General features: G+C 44.4%; 8 non-coding genes across 8 annotated transcripts; all 8 read left to right on the top strand.

Moving 5' to 3' along the window:
- Window positions 1-13,461: 13,461 nt before the first annotated feature.
- Window positions 13,462-13,543, top strand: trnas-uga (transfer RNA serine (anticodon UGA)). The gene has a single exon. It is a non-coding gene; the product is annotated as a tRNA-Ser (tRNA).
- A 5,572-nt stretch (window positions 13,544-19,115) lies between these two features.
- trnas-uga (transfer RNA serine (anticodon UGA)) lies at window positions 19,116-19,197 on the top strand. The gene has a single exon. It is a non-coding gene; the product is annotated as a tRNA-Ser (tRNA).
- A 210-nt stretch (window positions 19,198-19,407) lies between these two features.
- On the top strand, window positions 19,408-19,489 carry trnas-uga (transfer RNA serine (anticodon UGA)). Its single transcript has one exon. It is a non-coding gene; the product is annotated as a tRNA-Ser (tRNA).
- Window positions 19,490-20,173: 684 nt separating this feature from the next.
- Window positions 20,174-20,255, top strand: trnas-uga (transfer RNA serine (anticodon UGA)). Its single transcript has one exon. It is a non-coding gene; the product is annotated as a tRNA-Ser (tRNA).
- Window positions 20,256-21,388: 1,133 nt separating this feature from the next.
- Window positions 21,389-21,470, top strand: trnas-cga (transfer RNA serine (anticodon CGA)). Its single transcript has one exon. It is a non-coding gene; the product is annotated as a tRNA-Ser (tRNA).
- Window positions 21,471-22,154: 684 nt separating this feature from the next.
- trnas-uga (transfer RNA serine (anticodon UGA)) lies at window positions 22,155-22,236 on the top strand. Its single transcript has one exon. It is a non-coding gene; the product is annotated as a tRNA-Ser (tRNA).
- Window positions 22,237-23,370: 1,134 nt separating this feature from the next.
- Window positions 23,371-23,452, top strand: trnas-uga (transfer RNA serine (anticodon UGA)). Its single transcript has one exon. It is a non-coding gene; the product is annotated as a tRNA-Ser (tRNA).
- Window positions 23,453-24,135: 683 nt separating this feature from the next.
- Window positions 24,136-24,217, top strand: trnas-uga (transfer RNA serine (anticodon UGA)). Its single transcript has one exon. It is a non-coding gene; the product is annotated as a tRNA-Ser (tRNA).
- The last annotated feature ends 74 nt before the right edge of the window (window positions 24,218-24,291 follow it).

Raw genomic sequence — 24,291 nt, forward strand, 5'->3', positions numbered from 1 at the left:
GTGCTGCCGCTTACTGGCCAGTGTTACGCCAATGCACCGCATTAGCAATACTGAACGAAACTTCAAACACAACTATGTAACAATTCCAAAGATGTGACTGAGTTCATACAGTTCATAAAGTGAAATCAGTCAATTGAAATAAATGCATTACGTCCTAATCTATGGATTTCACATGACTGGGAATACAGATATGCATCAGTTGGTCACAGATTAAAAAAAAAAAATTAAAAAAAATTAAAAGGTAGGGGCGTGGATCAGAAAACCAGTCAGTATCTGGTGCGACCACCATTTACCTCATGCAGCGAGACACATCTCCTTCACGTCCATGCATGCACCCTGATCAACCACCCTACTTTCGTTTTTATGCCTTAATTAACCCCTCTGTCTTATGTAATGAGACCAGATTCGGCATCCATCTGATATAGGCAGGCATCAATGCATTCATTAAATGAAATGGTGGCCTCACCAAAAGAAAACCAAAACAAGAATTTAATGTGTAGCCTAAACGTTATAACAGTGTCTGTGTTTATTCTGAAAAAAATGTAATCTACCTGAATATGGTAGCAGAATTTTACTGTACCCAAAACCGTTCTGTGATTTTATTTGACCGATATGGGATTGACATTATATGGCATTACTGCATAAATGTAGTGTGACGTTATTATAACAATTTAGTTTCACTACGTCAATGGTAAGACATGTAGGTAAAATACAAACAGTAGGTGGCAGCATAACCTCAAGGATGAGAAACCACACATTTGTATATTCAATTAAATTGGCCTTTATTTCACGAAGATGCACCTCTCCAAAACAATGGTGGTTCATTGTTAAATGGCTAAAATAGGAGAACGCAGTGCCGTGCCTAATGTCCGTTTTGAACGCTGTGTCCGTTGCTAGGCGTCCCACAGGTGCACTTGGCTTTAGGATCCTCGCCGTCATGGGTACAGGGGAAGGCCTGGACCACCTGTGCGTTTCGATTGGCTACGGCCGAGCTGTTCGCTGCGATAACCTTCCTTGACATCATGTCAAACACAGTGCCTGATGGGATGAAGAGGAGTAACACTTCAGTGGATACAAGATGGAGACTTCTGAACATCTTCACAATTGACATTGATGTCCAAAAGATATGGCTCATGAATTGACATTGTAACATTAGTGTTATATAGCGCTATGCGTTTCTGAACACACCTGAGTTCCTACTACCTTACTAGCATGTTTCTTTTTTTTTTTTTGTCTGTAATGTATGCTGAGCCCTTTTAAACTCGTACCTGTATTATTGGGTTGAAAATGGCACATTTGGGAACTTATAACTGCCTAAATTGCAAATGTAGTGTCTGTACAATAACATGCTATACATAGCGTCAGACCATAGGTTCTGCGCTTCACAGCTCTGTATGGGTTTTGACTAACAGCCGTTCTGAATTTGAGCACCGTGCACGACAAGAAGTTACCCATCCCTCTTAGTAATTGAACAACTTTTGCAAATGTTATGTTGTCTGAGTGATGCTGTAAATTAAGAAGCCTCAATGTATTTTGATGTCATACAAGCAAGCAAAAGCCATGAGTCCATATGTGCACATTACATTTCCATATCATAAAACTCATGTCATATACAGTACAGTGTCAATGATCACTGTTTGATGTACAGTTACCAGATTACATGGCGCCATACCCTGGGTTGTTCTGAAAAGAATGAACCTGGTTGTTTATTGTGAAGAAAATTTGTCGCAGCACACGCACCTGAATGCTCTTGGGAGGTAATATGGCCGGCATTTGATTGGAAGGAATTCTAGGTCGGTGAGCAGAAGGACTTGAGTTCCTGTATGTTGGTATGATTACACCAATGAGTCGTTAATCATGAAGCATACACCCCCGCCCTTCCTCTTCCCAGAGAGGTGTTTATCTGTCGGTGCAATGCATGGAGAAGCCCGGTGGCTGAACCGATTCCGACAACATATCCCGAGAAAGCCATGTTTCCGTGAAACAGAGGATATTACAATTTCTGATGTCTCTCTGGAAGGCCACCCTGGCTCGAATTTTGTCTACCTTGTTGTCAAGAGACTGGACATTGGCGAGTAGTATACTCAGGAGCGGTGGGCGATGTGCACATCTACGGAGCCTGACCAGGAGGCCGCTCCGTCTGCCTCTTCTGCGGTGCCGTTGTCTTGGGTCGGCTTCTGGGATTAGATCCATTGTTCTGGGTGGTGGTTCAAACATAGGATCCACTTCGGGAAAGTTGTATTCCTGGTCGTAATGTTGGTAAGTTGACGTCGCTCTTATATCCAATAGTTCTTCCCGGGCTGTATGTAATAAGGCTTAAGATTTCCTGGGGTAACAATGTAAGAAATAATACATAAAAAAAACCAGAAACAATGGATGGATGGCGGCATTCACGCAAAACTGAAAGCGCGAACCACCGCATTTAACCCTGGAAAGAGGTCTGGGAATAAGGCTGAATATAAACAGTGTAGGTATTCCCTCCCCAAGGCAATCAAACAAGCGAAATGCCGGTACAGGGACAAAGTGGAGTCGTAATTCAACAGCTCAGACACGAGACGTATGTGGCAGGGTCTAAAGGAAATCATGGACTACAACAAGAAAACCAGCCACAACACCGACGTCACATTTCCAGACAAACTAAACACCTTCTTTGCTCGCTTTGAGGATAATACAGTGCCACCGTCGCGGCCCGCTAACAAGGACTGCAGACGGCATCCCTAGCCCCATCCTCAGAGCATGCGCATACTAGGTGGCTGGTGTGTTTACGGACATATTCAATCGCTCCCTATCCCAGTCTGCTGTCCCCACATGCTTCAAGATGGCCACCATTGTTCCTGTACCCAAGAAGGCAAAGATAACTGAATTAAATATACCAGTATCCCCTGTATATAGCCCCGCTATTGTTATTTACTGCTGCTCTAATTATAATTATTAATTATTATTTGTTTTTCTTATCTCTTACTTTTTTTAGGCATTTTCTTAAAACTGCATTGTTGGTTAAGTGCTTGTAAGTAAGCATTTCACTGTAAGGTCTACACCTGTTGTATTCGGCGCATGTGACAAGAAGATTTGATTTGATTTAAATGACTACCGCCCCGTAGTACTCACTTCTGTCATCATGAAGTGCTTTGAGAGACTAGTCAAGAACCATATCATCTCCACCTTACCAGCCACCCTAGACCCACTTCAGTTTGCATACCGCACCAACAGGTCCACAGACGATGCAATCGCCATCATACTGCACACTGCCCTATCCCATCTGGACAAGAGGAACACCTATGTAAAAATGCTGTTCATTGACTACAGCTCAGCATTCAACACCATAGTACCCTCCAAGCTCATTATCAAGCTGGAGGCCCTGGGTCTCAACCCCGCCCTGTGCAACTGGGTCCTGGACTTTGACGGGCCGCCCCCAGGTGGTGAAGGTAGGAGACAACATCTCCACTTCTCTGACCCTCAACACTGGGGCCCCACAAGGGTGCGTGCTCAGACCCCTCCTGTACTCCCTGTTCACCCATGACTGCGTGGCCATGCACGCCTCCAACTCAATCATCAAGTTTGCAGATGACACAACATTAGTGGGCTTGATTACCAACAATGACGAGACAGCCTACAGGGAGGAGGTGAGGACACTCGGAGTGTGGTGTCAGGAAAACAACCTCTCACTCAACGTCAACAAAACAAAGGAGATGATTGTGGACTTCAGGAAACAGCAGAGGGTGCACCCCCCTATCCACATCGAAGGGACAGCAGTGGAGAAGGTGGAAAGTTTTAAGTTCCTCGGCGTACACATCACAGACAAACTGAAATAGTCCACCCACACAGAAGAAGGCGCAACAGCACCTATACAACCTCAGGAGGCTGAAGAAATTTGTCTTGTCAACCAAAACCCTAAGAAACATTTACAGATGCGCAATCGAAAGCATCCTGTCGGGCTGTATCACAGCCTGGTATGGCAACTGCACCGCCCTCAACCGCAAGGCTCTCCAGAGGGTGGTGCGGTCTGCACAACAAATTACCGGGAGCAAACTACCTGCCCTCCATGACACCTACAGCACCCGATGTCACAGGAAGGCCAAAAAGATCATCAAGGACAACAACCACCCGAGCCACTGCCTGTTCACACCGTTACCATCCAGAAGGCGAGGTCAGTACAGGTGCATCAAGAGACTGAATAACAGCTTCTATCTCAAGGCCATCAGACTGCTAAACAGCCATCACTAACTCAGAGAGGCTGCTGCCTACATTGGGACCCAATCACTGGCCACTTTAACAATTGGATCACTAGTCACTTTAAACAATGCCACTTTAGATAATGCCATTTTAATAATGTTTACATATCTTACATTACTCATGTCATATGTATATACTGTATTTTATACCATCTATTGCACCTTGCCTATGCCGTTCGGCCATCACTCATCCATATATTTATATGTACATATTCTCATTGACCCCTTTAGATTTGTGTGTATTAGGTAGTTGTTGGGGAATTGTTAGATTACATGTTAGATATTACTGCACTGTTGGAACTAGATGCACAAGCATTTCGCTACACTCGCATTAACATCTGCTAACCATGTGTATGTGACCAATAAAATTTGATTTGATTTCATGACTCCTTGCTGTGAGCACCAAACAATCAGTTTCTCTTAAATGCCTTGTGAAAGCCTAACACTGTAAGATCATATTTTTATAACTTAGCTAGTCGTGTTGGCAACAGAACAAGCTTTCAAATGATGCCCACCTGACCCAGATTGCGATTTATAATGGACCGTTTTTTTTGGATTGCGTATACAACAACTGTAATTGTGTGATGGCGGTGATTGTGTTCCAAATGAAACAACTACCAGCTTACTCTAGTTCCTCAACGGCACAGCTAGGAGAGCTCAAACAAGTACACTCTTAGGAAAAAAAGGCGCTATCTAGAATCTAAAAGGGTTCTTCAGCTGTCCCCATATGAGAACCTTTTTTGGTTCCAGGTAGAACCCTTTTGAGTTCCATGTAGAACCCTTTACACAGAGGGTGCTACATGGAACCCAAAAGAGTTCTACCTGGAACCAAAAAAGGTTCTATGTGGAACCAAAAAGGGGTTTCCTATGGGGACAGCCGAAGAACCCCTTTGGAACCCTTTTTTCTAAGAGCGTTCTATAAGTTGAAGACTCTTCTTTGAGTCATAAAAGTGCATTGAAATTGCTTAGGAACTGTGCACACTTTGGAGGTGTGTGTGTGTGTGTCCACTTGGAGACACCAGTTAGTCCTCTGTCTCAAACCCTTGTAATTCTCTTGTCTTATGATGCACCTACAACACATTGTCCAGGAATATTCTCATCATGTTACTGAATGTATCCAGAGGATATTCAGATTTCATTAATGCAGCAGTAAATGTAAAATGCACATAAAATCAACAGTGTAATGTTTGGATTCAGTCTTGTCAGGTGAACTGTTGTGTACCCACATGGTGTAATACTTTTTCCATGATCTCCAAACTGTTTCCTTTAAATTGCTACAATGGTTATGAATATGCTTTTGATATTCTTTCTGTAACAAACATTTCAATGTAGCCCTATCCATAAAGGCCAATTCCCACGAGGGTAAAGGGTTAATAAATATTCTACATAGTCAAGAAGCTGAAATTATTTAAGCATCCATTCTGTTTAGTGTAAGACAGAACAGAATGTCACAGACATCATATACCATCGGTGTCAATGATCACTCCGTCGGATTCCTTGACAATGAGAGCGGAGGCAGCGATGTCCCAGCAGTGCATGCCAATGTGGTAGTAAGCGTCCGCTCCGGCCGTGGCCACCAGACACATGTCCACCGTCGCCGTACCCACTGCACGGATGCTAATGATATTACAGGGGGGAAAGGTTATAGGGGTCAAAGTTCAGATATTAATTAAAGGTGTAATCTGTAATATTTACTGCTGTTCAATGGTCATTTCAATGATACCTAGTTACCTACCCATTCCCCTTGTTTGCAGATATGTAAGGTATAGTCTAGGCCAGTGGTTCCCAAACTGTGGGTCGGGACCCACTTGTGGGTCGCAGGATGACCATTTTTGTGCATTGCAACAACAAAAAATACTAATACCTTTTTTTATATACATTTTTAGGATGGAAAAATGCTTTCAGTGTAAACTTAAACAACTAAAACCAGATATAAAGTATGTAGAGGAGATAATGGGCCTATATGTTTTTAAATAATAGCCTATAATATTTGAGAACTGACAAATCAACAAAATAATAGCTAGGCAATCAAGCCCACCATTGATTGTGTTATGTTTGGAGCATAAGAACACAGCTTTAGCCATGTCAAAATGTGTAGAATTGCAGGAAATTAGCGACTGAAGACGCCTCAAATAGTGGGTCACGAAGCAAAAAGGTTTGGGAGCCCCCTGGTCTAAGAAGTATGGTAGAAGCACCAATGCTCATACCTTTCCAGACCATTCACATTTGCAAACAGAAAGGTAAAGTCAAAGGTAAGGTCAAGGTGGTGTGGTAGGGACCAAATTGGGACCGGCTGATACCCATTGAGTCTTGAAGAGTAGAATATAGAACTAAGCTCAGTACAGCTGCATTACCCTATCCTAACCCAATATATAGGGTTGTTTTGTTCCATTACCCTACCCTAACCCAAAATATAGGGTTGTTTTGTTCCATAGGTTGATAAAGTATGCTGCAGCGCAGGCGTGCTGAAAAGCGTGACACCAGTCCGGTGCCATCTGTGCCAGCTCCCCGCACTCGCCCTGAAGTGGGTGTCATCAGTCTGGTGCAACCTGCGCCGATGCTCAGTCCAGGCACGGTGTCCGGTCCCGTTCCCTGGCAGGAGCCTCCCTCTGCGCCGGTGCCCAGTCCAGGCATGGTGTCCAGTCCCTCACCATGGCAGGAGCCTTCCTCTGTGCCGGTGCCCAGTCCAGGCATAGCGTCCAGTCCCGCTCCATGGCAGGAGCCCTCCTCTGCGCCGGTGCTCAGTCCAGGCACGGCGGCCAATCCAGCTCCATGGCCGGAGCCTTCCTCTGCGCCGGTGCCCAGTCCAGGCACGGCGTCCAGTCCCGCTCCATGGCAGGAGCCTTCCTCTGCGCAGGTGCCCAGTTCAGGCACGGCGTCCAGTCCCGCTCCAAGGCCAAAGCCTTCCTCTGCGCCGGTGCCCAGTCCAGGCACGGCGGCCAATCCAACTCCATGGCCGGAGCCTTCCTCTGCGCCGGTGCCCAGTCCAGGCACGGCGTCCAGTCCCACTCCATGGCTGGAGCCTTCCTCTGCGCCGGTGCCCAGTCCAGGCACGGCGTTCAGCCCGGCGCCATGGCCGGATCCGGGGTCTGGGCGGGGGCGGCGACCCGCACCGGAGCCGCCACCGACACTAGTCACCCCCCCTACCCTCCCCATTTGGTTTCAGGTTTTGCGGCCGGAGTTCACACCTTTGGGGGGTTACTGTCACGCCCTGACCATAGAGAGCCCTTGGTTCTCTATGGTGTTGTAGGTCCGGGTGTGACTAGGGGGTGTTCTAGTCTTTTCATTTCTATGTTGGTACTCTTGGTATGGTTCCCAATTAGAGGCAGCTGATGTTCTTTGTCTCTAATTGGGGATCATACTTAAGTTCTCCATTGTTCCCACCTGGGTTGTGGGATATTGTTTTGTTGAGTGCTGATGTGCGCTCTGTTACTTCATGGTCGTTGTTTGTTTATTGTTTTGTTTAAGTTTCACTAATAAAAGATGTGGAACTCGAATCACGCTGCGCCTTGGTCCGTCTATCCCAACAACCGTGACACACATGCCCTTTCCAAAAGACCAATGATTGCCCAGTGCACCTATCATTTATGCTCCACTTTCACAGTTCAACTGCTATCGAATAACATTAAAAAAAACATTGAGTAGCCTACAGAGTCATTGGCGTCCAGAATTCAGAGAAAACAAAATAAAATTCGATAGACACACCGACATTGGTGATGTCAGAACAAACTGGAAGAGTGTCCGTATCCAAAAAAAAGACTTTCAAAGCGATTACTGTATTTTGTTGGCTAAAATGCGGTCCTTTTGACCGAGTTTGTAAAAGAGCGTGTGCGCCATTATGATGTGAGTTTGAGCTCTGTTCATTTATTGTGGTCGTGATGGTCACGAAATTTTTGGAACCGACAGAGATGGTCGCCTCACTTCAGGTCCTTAGGAAACTATGCAGTAATTTGGTTTGTTAAATGTATTATTTTATGTAATATTTCTTACATTGCTAGCCCAGGAAATCTCAAGTGTTATTACATACGGCAGGGAAGAACTATTAGATATAAAAGCTTACCAACTTACCAACATTACGACCAGGAATACGTCTTTCCCGAAGCGGATCCTTTGTTCGGACCTCCACCCTGGACATGAGATCTTATCCCAGAGGCCGACCCAAAACAACGCGGTTGCCGCAGGAGAGGCGTACTGGTCAGACTCAGAAGGCGAGCACACTATCCACCGCTTTCGAGCATGTGTCCAATGTCCAATCTCTGGATCATTGGTACTCTAACTTCCGCGATGCATACAAAGCCCTCCCCCGCCCTGCCTTCGGCAAATCTGACAATGACTCCATTTTGTTGCTCCAGGCCTACAGACAGAAACTAAAACAGGAAACGCCCATGCTCAGGTCCATCCAACGTTGGTCTGAAGAATCGGATTCCACGCTTCAAGATTGCTTCGATCACGTGTACTGGGATATGTTCCGGATAGCCTCAGACAATAACATTGATGTATACGCTGACTTGGTGAGCGAGTTAATTAGCAAGTGCATTGGAGATGCCATACCCACTGTGACTATTAAAAGCTTTCCTAACCAGAAACCATGGATGGATGGCAGCATCCGCGCAAAACTGAAAGCTCGAACCACCCCTTTTAATCACGGCAAGGCGACTGGAAACATGAGCGAATACAAACAGTGCAGCTATTCCCTCCACAAGGCAATCAAACAAACAAAGCGTCAGTATAGCGACAAAGTAGTCGCAATTCAATGGCTCAAACATGAGACGTATGTGGCAGGGTCTTCAGTCAATCACGGACTACAAAAAGAAAACCAGCCCTGTCGCGGACATCGACGTCTTGCTCCCAGACAAATTAAACAACTTCTTTGCTCGCTTTGAGGATAATACAGTACTAATGACACGGCCCGCTACCAAACCCTGTGGGCTCACCTTCTCCGTGGCCAACGTGAGTAAAACATTTAAATGTGTTAACCTCGCAAGGCTGCCGGCCCAGATGGCATCCCTAGCCGCGTCCTCAGAGCATGCACAGACCAACTAGCTGGTGTGTTTACGAACATATTCAGTCAATCCCTATCCCAGTCTGCTGTCCCCACATGCTTCAAGATGGCCACCACTAAATGACTATCGCCCCGTTGCACTCACTTCTGTCATCATGAAGTGCTTTGAAAGACTAGTCAAGGAACATATCACTTCCACCCTACCTGATACCCTAGACCCACTCGAATTTTCTTACTTCCCCAATAGGTCCACAGACGATGCAATCACCATCACACTGCCCTATCCCATCTGGACAAGATGAATACCTACGTAAGAATGCTGTTGGGTCTCGACCCCGCCCTGTGCAACTGGGTCCTGGACTTTCTGACGGGCCACCCCCAGGTGGTGAAGGTAGGAAACAACATCTCCACCCCGCTGATCCTCAACACTGTGGCCCCACAAGGGTGCATTCTCAGCCCTCTCCATCTACTACATCTTGCCTATGCCACATGGCCATCGCTCATCCATATATTTATATGTAAATATTCTTATTCATCCCTTCACATTTGTGTGTGTATAAGGTAGTTGTTGTGAATGTGTTAGATATTACTGCATTGTCGGAACTAGAAGCACAAGCATTTTGCTACACTTTTTATTTACTGCGAATTTGAAACAGACGTTTTTGCACCTGCTAGTTCAGACGTTTGCTACTGGTTTCTATCCTGAGAAAATGTATGATTGATTACTCCCTGCATGAAAGGCAACAGTATTTCCATTGGAAAAGCCTACTACTTTGTGTGTGTATACTACTGTTCAAAAGTTTGGGGTCACTTAGAAATGTCCTATTTTTTGAAAGAAAAGCTCATTTCTTTTGTCCATTAAAATAACATCAAATTGATCAGAAATACATTGTTAAAACCTCTCTGGGCTAGGTGGCACCAAATCGTCCCACCGTGGCGCGATTTTCAAATACCTTAGAAATGCTATTACTTCAATTTCTCAAACATATGACTATTTTACAGCTATTTAAAGACAAGACTCTCGTTAATCTAACCACACTGTCCGATTTCAAAAAGGCTTTACAACGAAAGCAAAACATTAGATTATGTCAGCAGAGTACACAGCCAGAAATAATCAGACACCCATTTTTCAAGCTAGCATATAATGTCACAAAAACCCAGAAGACAGCTAAATGCAGCACTAACCTTTGATGATCTTCATCCGATGACACACCTAGGACATTATGTTATACAATACATGCATGTTTTGTTCAATCAAGTTCATATTTATATCAAAAAACAGCTTTTTACATTAGCATGTGACGTTCAGAACTAGCATACCCCCCGCAAACTTCCGGGGAATTTACTAACAATTTACTAAATTACTCACGATAAAACGTTCACAAAAAGCATAACAATTATTTTAAGAATTATAGATACAGAACTCCTCTATGCACTCGATATGTCCGATTTTAAAATAGCTTTTTGGTGAAAGCACATTTTGCAATGTTCTAAGTACATAGCCCAGCCATCACGGGCTAGCTATTTAGACACCCAGCAAGTTTAGCCTTCACCAAAATCAGATTTACTATAACAAAAATGTTATTACCTTTGGTGTTCTTCGTCAGAATGCACTCCCAGGACTTCTACTTCAATAACAAATGTTGGTTTGGTCCCAAATAATCCATTGTTATATCCAAACAGCGGCGTTTTGTTCGTGCGTTCTAGACACTATCCGAATGGTAAATAAGGGTCACGAGCATGGCACAATTTGTGACAAAAAAATTCTAAATATTCCATTACCGTACTTCGAAGCATGTCAACCGCTGTTTAAAATCAATTTCTATGCAATTTATCTCGTAAAAAAGCGATAATATTCCGACCGGGAATCTGCGTTTCGGTAAATAGAGGGAAAAACAGAAAGGCGGGGGCGGCCAGTGCACGAGCCTAAGCCCTTTGTCTACTGATCGGCCACTTGCCAAAGGCGATAATGTGCTTCAGCCTGGGGCTGCAATGACGACATTCTGTTTTTTCCCGGGCTCTGAGAGCCTATGGGAGCCGTGGGAAGTGTCACGTTACCGCAGAGATCCTTTATTTTGGAAAGAGATGTCAAAGAAAGCCAATAAATGGTCAGACAGGCCACTTCCTGTAAAGGAATCTCTCAGGTTTTTGCCTGCCATATGAGTTCTGTTATACTCACAGACTCCATTCAAACAGTTTTAGAAACTTTAGGGTGTTTTCTATCCATATCTAATAAGTATATGCATATTCTAGTTACTGGGTAGGAGTGGTAACCAGATTAAATCGGGTACGTTTTTTATCCGGCGGTGTAAATACTGCCCCTAGCCCTAACAGGTTAATGTTGTAAATGACTATTGTAGCTGGAAACTGCTGATTTTTTATGGAATATCTACATAAGCGTACAGAGGCCCATTATCAGCAACCATCACTCCTGTGTTCCAATGGCACGTTGTGTTAACTAATCTAAATGTATCATTTTAAAAGACTAATTGATCATTAGAAAACCCTTTTGCAATTATGTTAGCACAGCTGAAAACTGTTGTTCTGATTAAAGAAACAATAAAACTGGCCATCTTTAGACTAGTTGAGTATCTGGAGCATCAGCATTTGTGGGTTGGATTGTAGGCTCAAAATGGCCAGAAACAAATAACTTTCTTCTGAAACTCGTCAGTCTATTCTTGTTCTGAGAAATTATGGGTATTCCATGTGAGAATTTGCCAAAAAATGTAAGATCTCGTACAATGCTGGGTACTACTCCCTTTAACCTGTCTGGGAACGTGGGATGCTTGCGTCCCACCCTATTCAACAGCCAGTGGAATCGCGTCGCGCGAAATACAAAACCTCATAAATGCTATAACTTCAATTTCTCAAACATATGACTATTTTACACCATTTTATAGATACACCTCTCCTGAATCGAACCACGTTGTCCGATTTCAAAAAGGCTTTACAGCAAAAGCAAAACATTAGATTATGTTAGGAGAGTACCCTGCCAAAAACAAATCACACTGCCATTTTCAAAGCAACTAGATGCATCACAAATACCCAAAACACAGCTAAATGCAGCACTAACCTTTGACAATCTTCATCAGATGACACTCCTAGGACATCATGTTACACAATACATGCATTTTTTGTTCGATAAAGTTCATATATATATATATATAAAAACAGCATTTTACATCGGCGTGTGACGTTCATAAAATATTTTCCCTCAAATGCTTCCGGTGAATCAGCGCTACAATTTACAAAATTACTATTTGAAAACATTGTTAAAATGTAATCTATAATTCTTTGAATGACAATATTAACATCTCGTGAATGCAACCGCATTGCCAGATTTAAAAATAACTTTACTGGGAAATCACACTTTGCAATAAACGACGTGGTATGCTCAGAAAAATAGGCTAGGCGATACATGTTAGCGCCATCTTGGAACCATCTAAAATCAAATATACTATTGTAAATATTCCCTTATCTTTGATTATCTTCATCAGAAGGCAAAAGGCACTTCCAGGAATCCCAGGTCCCCAACAAATGTAGTTTTGTTCGAAAAAGTTAATAATTTATGTCCCAATAGTTCCTTCTTGTTAGCGCGTTCCGAAGGTTACTAATAATGTACTGAAGCGCGCGGGACTTGTCGTCACGAATGTGCAAAAAATATATATTTACGTTTGTTCAAACATGTCAAACGTTGTATAACATAAATCTTTAGGGCCTTCTTCAACCAGAGCTTCAATAATATTCAAGGTGGACGATTGCATTGTCTTACTAAAGGTTTTGGAACAAAAGGGTTCCCATGGGCACCCACGTCATAGTAGTAATGGCCCTCTCCAAGCCTCTCTTTGGGTCAGTTTCTACCATAGAAGACTCAAACCACTTTGTAAAGACTGTTGACATCTAGTGGAAGCCTTAGGAAGTGATTAATAAGTCCCTGTGTGTTTCAATGGCAAAGGTTTAAAGTGATTCCACACATCAGATTTCCATTTCCTGTTAGGATTTGTCTCAGGGTTTTGACTGCCATATGAGTTCTGTTATACTCACAGACACCATTCAAACAGTTTTAGAAACTTTAGTGTTTTCTATCCAAATCTACTAATTATATGCATATTCTAGTTACTGGGCAGGAGTAGTAACCAGATAAAATCGGGTACGTTTTTTATCTGGCCGTGCAAATACTACCCCCTATCCCCAACAGGTTTTAAGGCCTGATAGTTAATATAGGGAGCTGCGATGGCCGAGTGGTTAAGGCGTTGGACTTGAAATCCAATGGGTTCTCCCTGCGCAGGTTCGTACCCCGCTCGCAGCGCTGTGGTGAACCATTCCTTGTTTTTAACATATCCTTGGTGACTTGATACGGATAATCGTTTTAATGCATGGACTTGTCCAGTGATTCAAGTGCTCAGAATAATTTTGTCTTTGTGTCAGCTTATTCAGAAAGCTGTGATGGCCGAGTGGTTAAGAAGTGATTTGGCACAATAAGATCAATATGTCGTGCAATCAAGTTTACCATTTTGCACCAATGATGTCTGTTTCCAAATCCCAATTACTTTACTTGAATTCCAACAGCTGCAACGGCCGACTTTTTCAGACGTTGGACCTGAATTTCAATGGGGTCTCCCCACACATGTTTTAACCTTGCTCGAAGCGTATATAGCCCACTTGTGCTTTCTCCTCATCACTTTCCTTTGATTCCCACAGCCGCAATGGCCAAGTGTTTTAAGCGTTGGAAATGAAATCCATTGTTTTCTCCACGTACAGTTTTTAAAGCTGCTCGCAGCGCATTGACAAACCAGTCTATATTTGTAACATGTGACTTGATATGGATAATGTGCTAAATGCATGGAATTGTCCTTTGATTCAAGTGCTCAGAATATATATTCCTTGACAAACAGTTCAAATAGGCTCTTCAGTAGATAGTCTAGTCTTTACAGAAGTAAAATGGACAGAATGACATAGCCGACTGGTCTCCGTCCCGTATGCGGGATCAACATCCAGCGAAAAATCCTATCGCCATATTCATAACAAAATTGAATATATATATTTTTTCAAATGTAGGACTATTTTATATCGTTTTATAGATACACCTCTCCTGAATCGAACCACGTTGTCCGATTTCAAAAAGGCTTTACAGCAAAAGCAAAACATTAGATTATGTTAGAGGAGTATATCGTAAAAGTAGCCACATAGCCATTTTCCGACCAACCACATGCATCACAAATAACCAAAAAACAGCTAAATGCAGCACTAACCTTTGACAATCTTCATCAGATGACACTCCTAGGACATCATGTTACACAATACATGCATTCTTTTGTTTGATAAAGTTCATATTTATATATAAAAACAGCATTTTACATCGGCGCGTGACGTTGACTAACTATTTTCCCTCAAATGCATCCGGTGAAAGAGCGCTACAATTTACTAAATTACTATTCGAAAAATTTTAAAAAGGTAATATTGTCATTCTAAGATTTATAGATTGACATCTCTTGAAAGCACCTGTAATGCCAGATTTAAAAATAACTTTACTGGGTAATGACACTGCGATAAAAGGGGATGCGATACTCAGAAAAATAGGCTACCGTTACAGGTCAGCGCCATCTTGGAACAATCGCATATCAAATCTACTCTTGTATACTATTGTCAATAATCCCTTACCTTTGACTATCTTCATCAGAAGGCACTTCCAGAAATCCCAGGTCCACAAGAAATGTATTTTCGTTCGAAAAAGTTAATCCTTTATGTCCCAATAGCTTCTTCTTGTTAGCGCGTTCTGAAGGCTGCACCAAATGTACCATCGTCCGCGGGACTCCTCTCTTACCAAAATGGAAAAAATATATATTTAAGTTTGTTCAAACATGTCAAACGTTGTATAACATAAATCTTTAGGGCCTTTTTCAACCAGAGCTCCAATAATATTCAAGGGGGACAATTGCATTGTCTTTCAAAACATTTCGAAAGGGGAGGGTAGCCAGGGGCGCCCGCGTCATAATGGTGATGGCCCTCCCCATGTGACCACGTTCCACAGACTCTCATTCTGTCAGTTTTCACAGTAGAAGACTCAAACCACTTTGTAAAGACTGGGGACATCTAGTGGAAGCAATAGGAAGTGCTCAATGAACCATAGCTCAGGGTGTGATTTAAAGGCAAAGTGATGAAGTTGAGTCCGCAATTCAGAATTCCACATCCTGTTACGATCTGTCTAGGGGTTTTACATTTACATTTAAGTCATTTAGCAGACGCTCTTATCCAGAGCGACTTACAGATTGGTGCATTCACCTATAATATCCAGTAGAACAACCACTTTACAATAGTGCATCTAAATCTTTTAAAGGGGGGGGGGTTAGAAGGATTACTTTATCCTATCCCAGGTATTCCTTAAAGAGGTGGGGTTTCAGGTGTCTCCGGAAGGTGGTGATTGACTCCGCTGTCCTGGCATCGTGAGGGAGATTGTTCCACCATTGGGGTGCCAGAGCGGCGAACAGTTTTGACTGGGCTGAGCGGGAACTGTGCTTCCTCAGAGGTAGGGAGGCGAGCAGGCCAGAGGTGGATGAACGCAGTGCCCTTGTTTGGGTGTAGGGCCTGATCAGAGCCTGAAGGTACGGAGGTGCCGTTCCCCTCACAGCTCCGTAGGCAAGCACCATGGTCTTGTAGCGGATGCGAGCTTCAACTGGAAGCCAGTGGAGAGAGCGGAGGAGCGGGGTGACGTGAGAGAACTTGGGAAGGTTGAACACCAGACGGGCTGCGGCGTTCTGGATGAGTTGTAGGGGTTTGATGGCACAGGCAGGGAGCCCAGCCAACAGCGAGTTGCAGTAATCCAGACCGGAGATGACAAGTGCCTGGATTAGGACCTGCGCCGCTTCCTGTGTGAGGCAGGGTCGTACTCTGCGAATGTTGTAGAGCATGAACCTACAGGATCGGGTCACCGCCTTGATGTTAGTGGAGAATGACAGGGTGTTGTCCAGGATCACGCCAAGGTTCTTAGCACTCTGGGAGGAGGACACAAGGGAGTTGTCAACCGTGATGGCGAGATCATGGAACGGGCAGTCCTTCCCCGGGAGGAAGAGCAGCTCCGTCTTGCCGAGGTTCAGCTTGAGGTGGTGATCCGTCATCCACACTGATATGTCTGCCAGACATGCAGAGATGCGATTCGCCACCTGGTTGTCAGAAGGGGGAAAGGAGAATTGTGTGTCGTCTGCATAGCAATGATAGGAGAGGCCGTGTGAGGATATGACAGAGCCAAGTGACTTGGTGTATAGCGAGAATAGGAGAGGGCCTAGAACAGAGCCCTGGGGGACACCAGTGGTGAGAGCACGTGGTGCGGAGACAGATTCTCGCCACGCCACCTGGTAGGAGCGACCTGTCAGGTAGGACGCAATCCAAGCGTGGGCCGCGCCGGAGATGCCCAGCTCGGAGAGGGTGGAGAGGAGGATCTGATGGTTCACAGTATCAAAGGCAGCAGATAGGTCTAGAAGGATGAGAGCAGAGGAGAGAGTTAGCTTTAGCAGTGCGGAGAGCCTCCGTGACACAGAGAAGAGCAGTCTCAGTTGAATGCCCAGTCTTGAAACCTGACTGATTAGGATCAAGAAGGTCGTTCTGAGAGAGATAGCAGGAGAGCTGGCCAAGGACGGCACTTTCAAGAGTTTTGGAGAGAAAAGAAAGAAGGGATACTGGTCTGTAGTTGTTGACATCGGAGGGATCGAGTGTAGGTTTTTTCAGAAGGGGTGCAACTCTCGCTCTCTTGAAGACGGAAGGGACGTAGCCAGCGGTCAAGGATGAGTTGATGAGCGAGGTGAGGTAGGGGAGAAGGTCTCCGGAAATGGTCTGGAGAAGAGAGGAGGGGATAGGGTCAAGTGGGCAGGTTGTTGGGCGGCCGGCCGTCACAAGACGCGAGATTTCACCTGGAGAGAGAGGGGAGAAAGAGGTCAAAGCACAGGGTAGGGCAGTGTGAGCAGGACCAGCGGTGTCGCTTGACTTAGCAAACGAGGATCGGATGTCGTCAACCTTCTTTTCAAAATGGTTGACGAAGTCATCCGCAGTGAGGGAGGAGGGGGGGGGGGGAGGGGGAGGAGGATTCAGGAGGGAGGAGAAGGTAGCAAAAAGCTTCCTAGGGTTAGAGGCAGATGCTTGGAATTTAGAGTGGTAGAAAGTGGCTTTAGCAGCAGAGACAGAAGAGGAAAATGTAGAGAGGAGGGAGTGAAAGGATGCGAGGTCCGCAGGGAGGCGAGTTTTCCTCCATTTCCGCTCGGCTGCCCTGAGCCCTGTTCTGTGAGCTCGCAGTGAGTCGTCGAGCCACGGAGCAGGAGGGGAGGACCGAGCCGGCCTGGAGGATAGGGGACAGAGAAAATCAAAGGATGCAGAGAGGGAGGAGAGGAGGGTTGAGGAGGCAAAATCAGGAGATAGGTTGGAGAAGGTTTGAGCAGAGGGAAGAGATGATAGGATGGAAGAGGAGAGAGTAGCAGGAGAGAGAGAGCGAAGGTTGGGACGGCGCAATACCATCCGAGTAGGGGCAGAGTGAGAAGTTTTTGATGAGAGCGAGAGGGAAAAGGATACAAGGTAGTGGTCGGAGACTTGGAGAGGAGTTGCAATGAGATTAGTGGAAGAACAGCATCTAGTAAAGATGAGGTCAAGCGTATTGCCTGCCTTGTGAGTAGGGGGGGAAGGTGAGAGGGTGAGGTCAAAAGAGGAGAGGAGTGGAAAGAAGGAGGCAGAGAGGAATGAGTCGAAGGTAGACGTGGGGAGGTTAAAGTCACCAAGAACTGTGAGAGGTGAGCCATCCTCAGGGAAGGAACTTATCAAGGCGTCAAGCTCATTGATGAACTCTCCAAGGGAACCTGGAGGGCGATAAATGATGAGGATGTTAAGCTTGAAAGGGCTGGTAACTGTGACAGCATGGAATTCAAATGAGGAGATAGACAGATGGGTCAGGGGAGAAAGAGAGAATGTCCACTTGGGAGAGATGAGGATTCCAGTGCCACCACCCCGCTGGCTCGATGCTCTAGGGGTATGCGAGAACACGTGGGCAGACCGAGGAGAGAGCAGTAGGAGTAGCAGTGTTATCTGTGGTGATCCATGTTTCCGTCAGCGCCAGGAAGTCTAGGGACTGGAGGGTAGCAAAGGCTGAGATGAACTCAGCCTTGTTGGCCGCAGACCGGCAGTTCCAGAGGCTGCCGGAGACCTGGAACTCCACGTGGGTCGTGCGCGCTGGGACCACCAGGTTAGAGTGGCAGTGGCCACGCGGTGTGAAGCGTTTGTATGGCCTGTGCAGAGGGGAGAGAACAGGGATAGACAGACACATAGTTGACAAGCTACAGAAGAGGCTACGCTAATGCAAAGGAGATTGGAATGACAAGTGGACTACACGTCTCGAATGTTCAGAAAGTTAAGCTTACGTTGCAAAAAATCTCATTGACTAAAATGACGAAAATGATACAGTACTGCTGGCTGGTGGAGTAGGCTAGCTAGCAGTGGCTGCGTTGTTGACTTTGTTTGACCGTGTAGCTGGCTAGGTGTAGCTGGCTAGGTGACCTCGATAGTTTCAGTACTACACCTTGTCATGATACAAAAGCAACTTTGTAGCTAGCTAACATAACACTAATCAAGATGTTCCTTTGTAATGTATTTAGTTTCTACAGTGTTACTAGTTGGCTGGGTTTGGACTGCCATATGAGTTCTGTTATACTCACAGACACCATTCAAACAGTTTTAGAAACTTTAGGGCTTTTTCTATCCACAACTATTAATTATATGCATATCCTAGCTTCTGAGGTTGAGTAGGAGGCCGTTTAAAATGGGCACCATTTTTTTTCAAAAAGCGCTGTAGCGCCCCCTATCCTTGCGAACTTCAAGAGGTTAAGGCCTGGTAGTTAATATAGGGAGCTGCGATGGCCGAGTGGTTAAGGCGTTGGACTTGAAATCCAATGGGGTCTCCCTGTGCAGGTTTGAACCCTGCACGCAGCGCTATGGCGAACCATTCTTTTTTTTTAACATATACTTGGTGACTTGATATGGTTAATGTGTGCACTTGTCCTTTGATTCAAGTGCTCAGAATGTATCTTCCATGACAACATTTCAAGTAGGTACTTCAGTAGCGATGATCTGGTCATTTTAGAGGTAAAATAGACAGAACGAAATAGCGGACTGGTTAGGGCGTGGTAGGTGACAGAGCAAGCTGTCATGGCCGAGAGGTTAAGGCGTTGGACTTGAAATCGAATGGGGTTTCCCCGCGCAGGATCGAACCCTGCTCGCAGTGTTATGACAAACCAGTCCTCATTCTGAACATATCCTTTCTGACTTGATATGGATAATCTCTTTATTGCATGGACTTGTCCAGTGATTCAAGTGCTCAGAATACTTTTGTCTTTGCGTGAGCTTACTCAGAAAGCTGTGATGGCCGAGTGGTTAAGGCGTGATTTGGCACAATAAGATCAATATGTCGTGCAATCAAGTTTACCATTTTGCACCAATGATGTCTGTTTCCAAATCCCAATTACTTTACTTGAATTCCAACAGCTGCAACGGCCGACTTTTTCAGACGTTGGACCTGAATTTCAATGGGGTCTCCCCACACATGTTTTAACCTTGCTCAAAGCGTATATAGCCCACTTGTGCTTTCTCCTCATCACTTTCCTTTGATTCCCACAGCCGCAATGAGCAAGTGGTTTAAGGGTTGGAAATGAAATCCATTGTGTTCTCCCCGTACAGTTTTTAAAGCTGCTCGCAGTGCATTGACAAACCATTCTATATTTGTAACATGTGACTTGATATGGATAATGTGCTAAATGCATGGACTTGTCCTTTGATTCAAGTGCTCAGAATATATATTCCTTGACAAACAGTTCAAATAGGCTCTTTAGTAGATAGTCTAGTCTTTACCAAAGTAAAATGGACAGAATGAGATAGCCGACTGGTTAAGGCCTGGTAGTTAATACAGCGAGCTGCGATGGCCGAGTGGTTAAGGCGTTGGACTTGAAATCCAATGGGGTCTCCCTGCGCAGGTTCGAACCCTGCTCGCAGCGCTATGGCAAGCCATTCTTGGTTTTTAACATATACTTGGTGACTTGATATGGATAATGTCCTTAATGCATGGAATTGTCCAGTGATTCATGAGCTCAGAATATATCTACCTTGACAAACAGTTGAAATAGGCACCGCAGTACAGATACTGTTATTTGTGTTAGATTTACGATGGAAAATCTGAGAGCCAGGTGGTTAAGTCCTCGGATTTGAAACCCAATTGGGTCTCCCTGCTCTTATTTAAATCTTACTCTCAGTGAATAGTCCACTTGTACTTTCTCTGCACATAGTTTTTTGACTTGCACATTAAACTTTTAAACTTTGAAGGCTTTGGAAAGGACAGAGGTTATTTGGCACAATAAGATCAATATGTCGTGCCATCAAGTTTACCATTTTGCACCAATGCTGTCTGTTTCCAAATCCCAATCCTTTTACTTGCATTCCAACAGCTGCAATGGCCGAGTTCTTTAGACGTTGGACCTGAATTTCAATGGGGTCTCCCCACCCATGTTCTTACCTTGCTCGAAGCATATAGCCCACTTCTGCTTTCTCCTCATCACTTTCCTTAGATTACTAATGCTGCGATGGCCAAGTGGTTTAAGCATTGGAATCGAAATCCAATGTGGTCTCCCTGACCAGTTTTCAACCTTGCTTTCAGGACGATGATAAAGCAGACCTTTAATACTTGGATCTATCTCCTCTGAATTTAAATTGTCCTTAATTTATGGGCTCGTCCAACGATTGAAGTGCTCAGAAAATAGCTAATTTGACTTTGCTTGAAAAAAATGTCAATTAGGCAGTTGAATTAGAATACTTTTGTACTTGTGTGAGCTAACTCAGAAAGCAGTGATTGCCGAGTGGTTAAAGCATTGGACTCGAAATCCAATGGATTCTCCACGCGAAGGTTTGAACCCTGCTCGCAGTGCTTTGACAAAGCAGTCTTTATTTTTAACATATCATTGGGCCTTGATATGGATAATGTGTGGACTTGTCCTTTGATTCAAGTGCTCAGAATGTATCTTCCATGACAAATATTTCAAGTACGTACTTCAGTAGCGATGATCTGGACGTTTTACAGTTAAAATGGACGGAACGAGATAGCGGACTGGTTAGGGCGTGGTAGGTAACAGAGCAAGCTGTGATGGCCGAGAGGTTAAGGCGTTGGACTCGAAATCCAATGGGGTCTCCACGCGCAGGTTCGAACCCTGCTCGCAGCGTTATGAGAAACCAGTCCTCATTCTGAACATATCCTTGGTGACTTGATATGGATAATATCTTTAATGCATGGACTTGTCCAGTAATTCAAGTGCTCAGAAGACTTTTGTCTTTGTGTGAGCTTATTCAGAAAGCTGTGATGGCCGAGTGGTTAAGGCGGGATTTGGCACAATAAGATCAATATGTCGTGCAATCAAGTTTACCATTTTGCACCAATGATGTCTGTTTCCAAATCCCAATTACTTTACTTGAATTCCAACAGCTGCAACGGCCGACTTTTTCAGACGTTGGACCTGAATTTCAATGGGGTCTCCCCACACATGTTTTAACCTTGCTCGAAGCGTATATAGCCCACTTGTGCTTTCTCCTCATCACTTTCCTTTGATTCCCACAGCCGCAATGAGCAAGTGGTTTAAGGGTTGGAAATGAAATCCATTGTGTTCTCCCCGTACAGTTTTTAAAGCTGCTCGCAGCGCATTGACAAACCAGTCTATATTTGTAACATGTGACTTGATACGGATAATGTGCTAAATGCATGGACTTGTCCTTTGATTCAAGTGCTCAGAATATATATTCCTTGACAAACAGTTCAAATAGGCTCTTTAGTAGATAGTCTAGTCTTTACCAAAGTATAATGGACAGAATGAGATAGCCGACTGGTTAAGGCCTGGTAGTTAATACAGCGAGCTGCGATGGCCGAGTGGTTAAGGCGTTGGACTTGAAATCCAATGGGGTCTCCCTGCGCAGGTTCGAACCCTGCTCGCAGCGCTATGGCAAGCCATTCTTGGTTTTTAACATATACTTGGTGACTTGATATGGATAATGTCCTTAATGCATGGAATTGTCCAGTGATTCAGGAGCTCAGAATATATCTACCTTGACAAACAGTTGAAATAGGCACCGCAGTACAGATACTGTTATTTGTGTTAGATTTACGATGGAAAATCTGAGAGAGCCAGGTGGTTAAGTCCTCGGATTTGAAACCCAATTGGGTCTCCCTGCTCTTATTTAAATCTTACTCTCAGTGAATAGTCCACTTGTACTTTCTCTGCACATAGTTTTTTGACTTGCACATTAAACTTTTAAACTTTGAAGGCTTTGGAAAGGACAGAGTTTATTTGGCACAATAAGATCAATATGTCGTGCCATCAAGTTTACCATTTTGCACCAATGCTGTCTGTTTCCAAATCCCAATCCTTTTACTTGCATTCCAACAGCTGCAATGGCCGAGTTCTTTAGACGTTGGACCTGAATTTCAATGGGGTCTCCCCACCCATGTTCTTACCTTGCTTGAAGCATATAGCCCACTTCTGCTTTCTCCTCATCACTTTCCTTAGATTCCTAATGCTGCGATGGCCAAGTGTTTAAGCATTGGAATCAAAATCCAATGTGGTCTCCCTGACCAGTTTTCAACCTTGCTTTCAGGACGATGATAAAGCAGACCTTTAATACTTGGATCTATCTCCTCTGAATTTAAATTGTCCTTAATTTAAGGGCTCGTCCAACGATTGAAGTGCTCAGAAAATAGCTATTTTCACTTTGCTTGAAAAAAAATTCAATTAGGCAGTTGAATTAGAATACTTTTGTACTTGTGTGAGCTAACTCAGAAAGCAGTGATTGCCGAGTGGTTAAAGCATTGGACTCGAAATCCAATGGATTCTCCACGCGAAGGTTTGAACCCTGCTCGCAGTGCTTTGACAAAGCAGTCTTTATTTTTAACATATCATTGGGCCTTGATATGGATAATGTGTGGACTTGTCCTTTGATTCAAGTGCTCAGAATGTATCTTCCATGACAAACATTTCAAGTAGGTACTTCAGTAGCGATGATCTGGACGTTTTACAGTTAAAATGGACGGAACGAGATAGCGGACTGGTTAGGGCGTGGTAGGTAACAGAGCAAGCTGTGATGGCCGAGAGGTTAAGGCGTTGGACTTGAAATCCAATGGGGTCTCCCAGCGCAGGTTCGAACCCTGCTCGCAGCGTTATGAGAAACCAGTCCTCATTCTGAACATATCCTTGGTGACTTGATATGGATAATCTCTTTAATGCATGGACTTGTCCAGTGATTCAAGTGCTCAGAAGACTTTTGTCTTTGTGTGAGCTTATTCAGAAAGCTGTGATGGCCGAGTGGTTAAGGCGGGATTTGGCACAATAAGATCAATATGTCGTGCAATCAAGTTTACCATTTTGCACCAATGATGTCTGTTTCCAAATCCCAATTACTTTACTTGAATTCCAACAGCTGCAACGGCCGACTTTTTCAGACGTTGGACCTGAATTTCAATGGGGTCTCCCCACACATGTTTTAACCTTGCTCGAAGCGTATATAGCCCACTTGTGCTTTCTCCTCATCACTTTCCTTTGATTCCCACAGCCGCAATGAGCAAGTGGTTTAAGGGTTGGAAATGAAATCCATTGTGTTCTCCCGTACAGTTTTTAAACCTGATCGCAGTGCATTGACAAACCAGTCTATATTTGTAACATGTGACTTGATATGGATAATGTGCTAAATGCATGGAATTGTCCTTTGATTCAAGTGCTCAGAATATATATTCCTTGACAAACAGTTCAAATAGGCTCTTTAGTAGATAGTCTAGTCTTTACCAAAGTAAAATGGACAGGATGAGATAGCCGACTGGTTAAGGCCTGGTAGATAATACAGGGAGCTGCGATGGCCGAGTGGTTAAGGCGTTGGACTTGAAATCCAATGGGGTCTCCCTGCGCAGGTTCGAACCCTGCTCGCAGCGCTATGGCAAGCCATTCTTGGTTTTTAACATATACTTGGTGACTTGATATGGATAATGTCCTTAATGCATGGAAT

Source organism: Salmo trutta, chromosome 31 (assembly GCF_901001165.1).
Source record: "Salmo trutta chromosome 31, fSalTru1.1, whole genome shotgun sequence".
Taxonomy (NCBI): Eukaryota; Metazoa; Chordata; class Actinopteri; order Salmoniformes; family Salmonidae; genus Salmo; species Salmo trutta.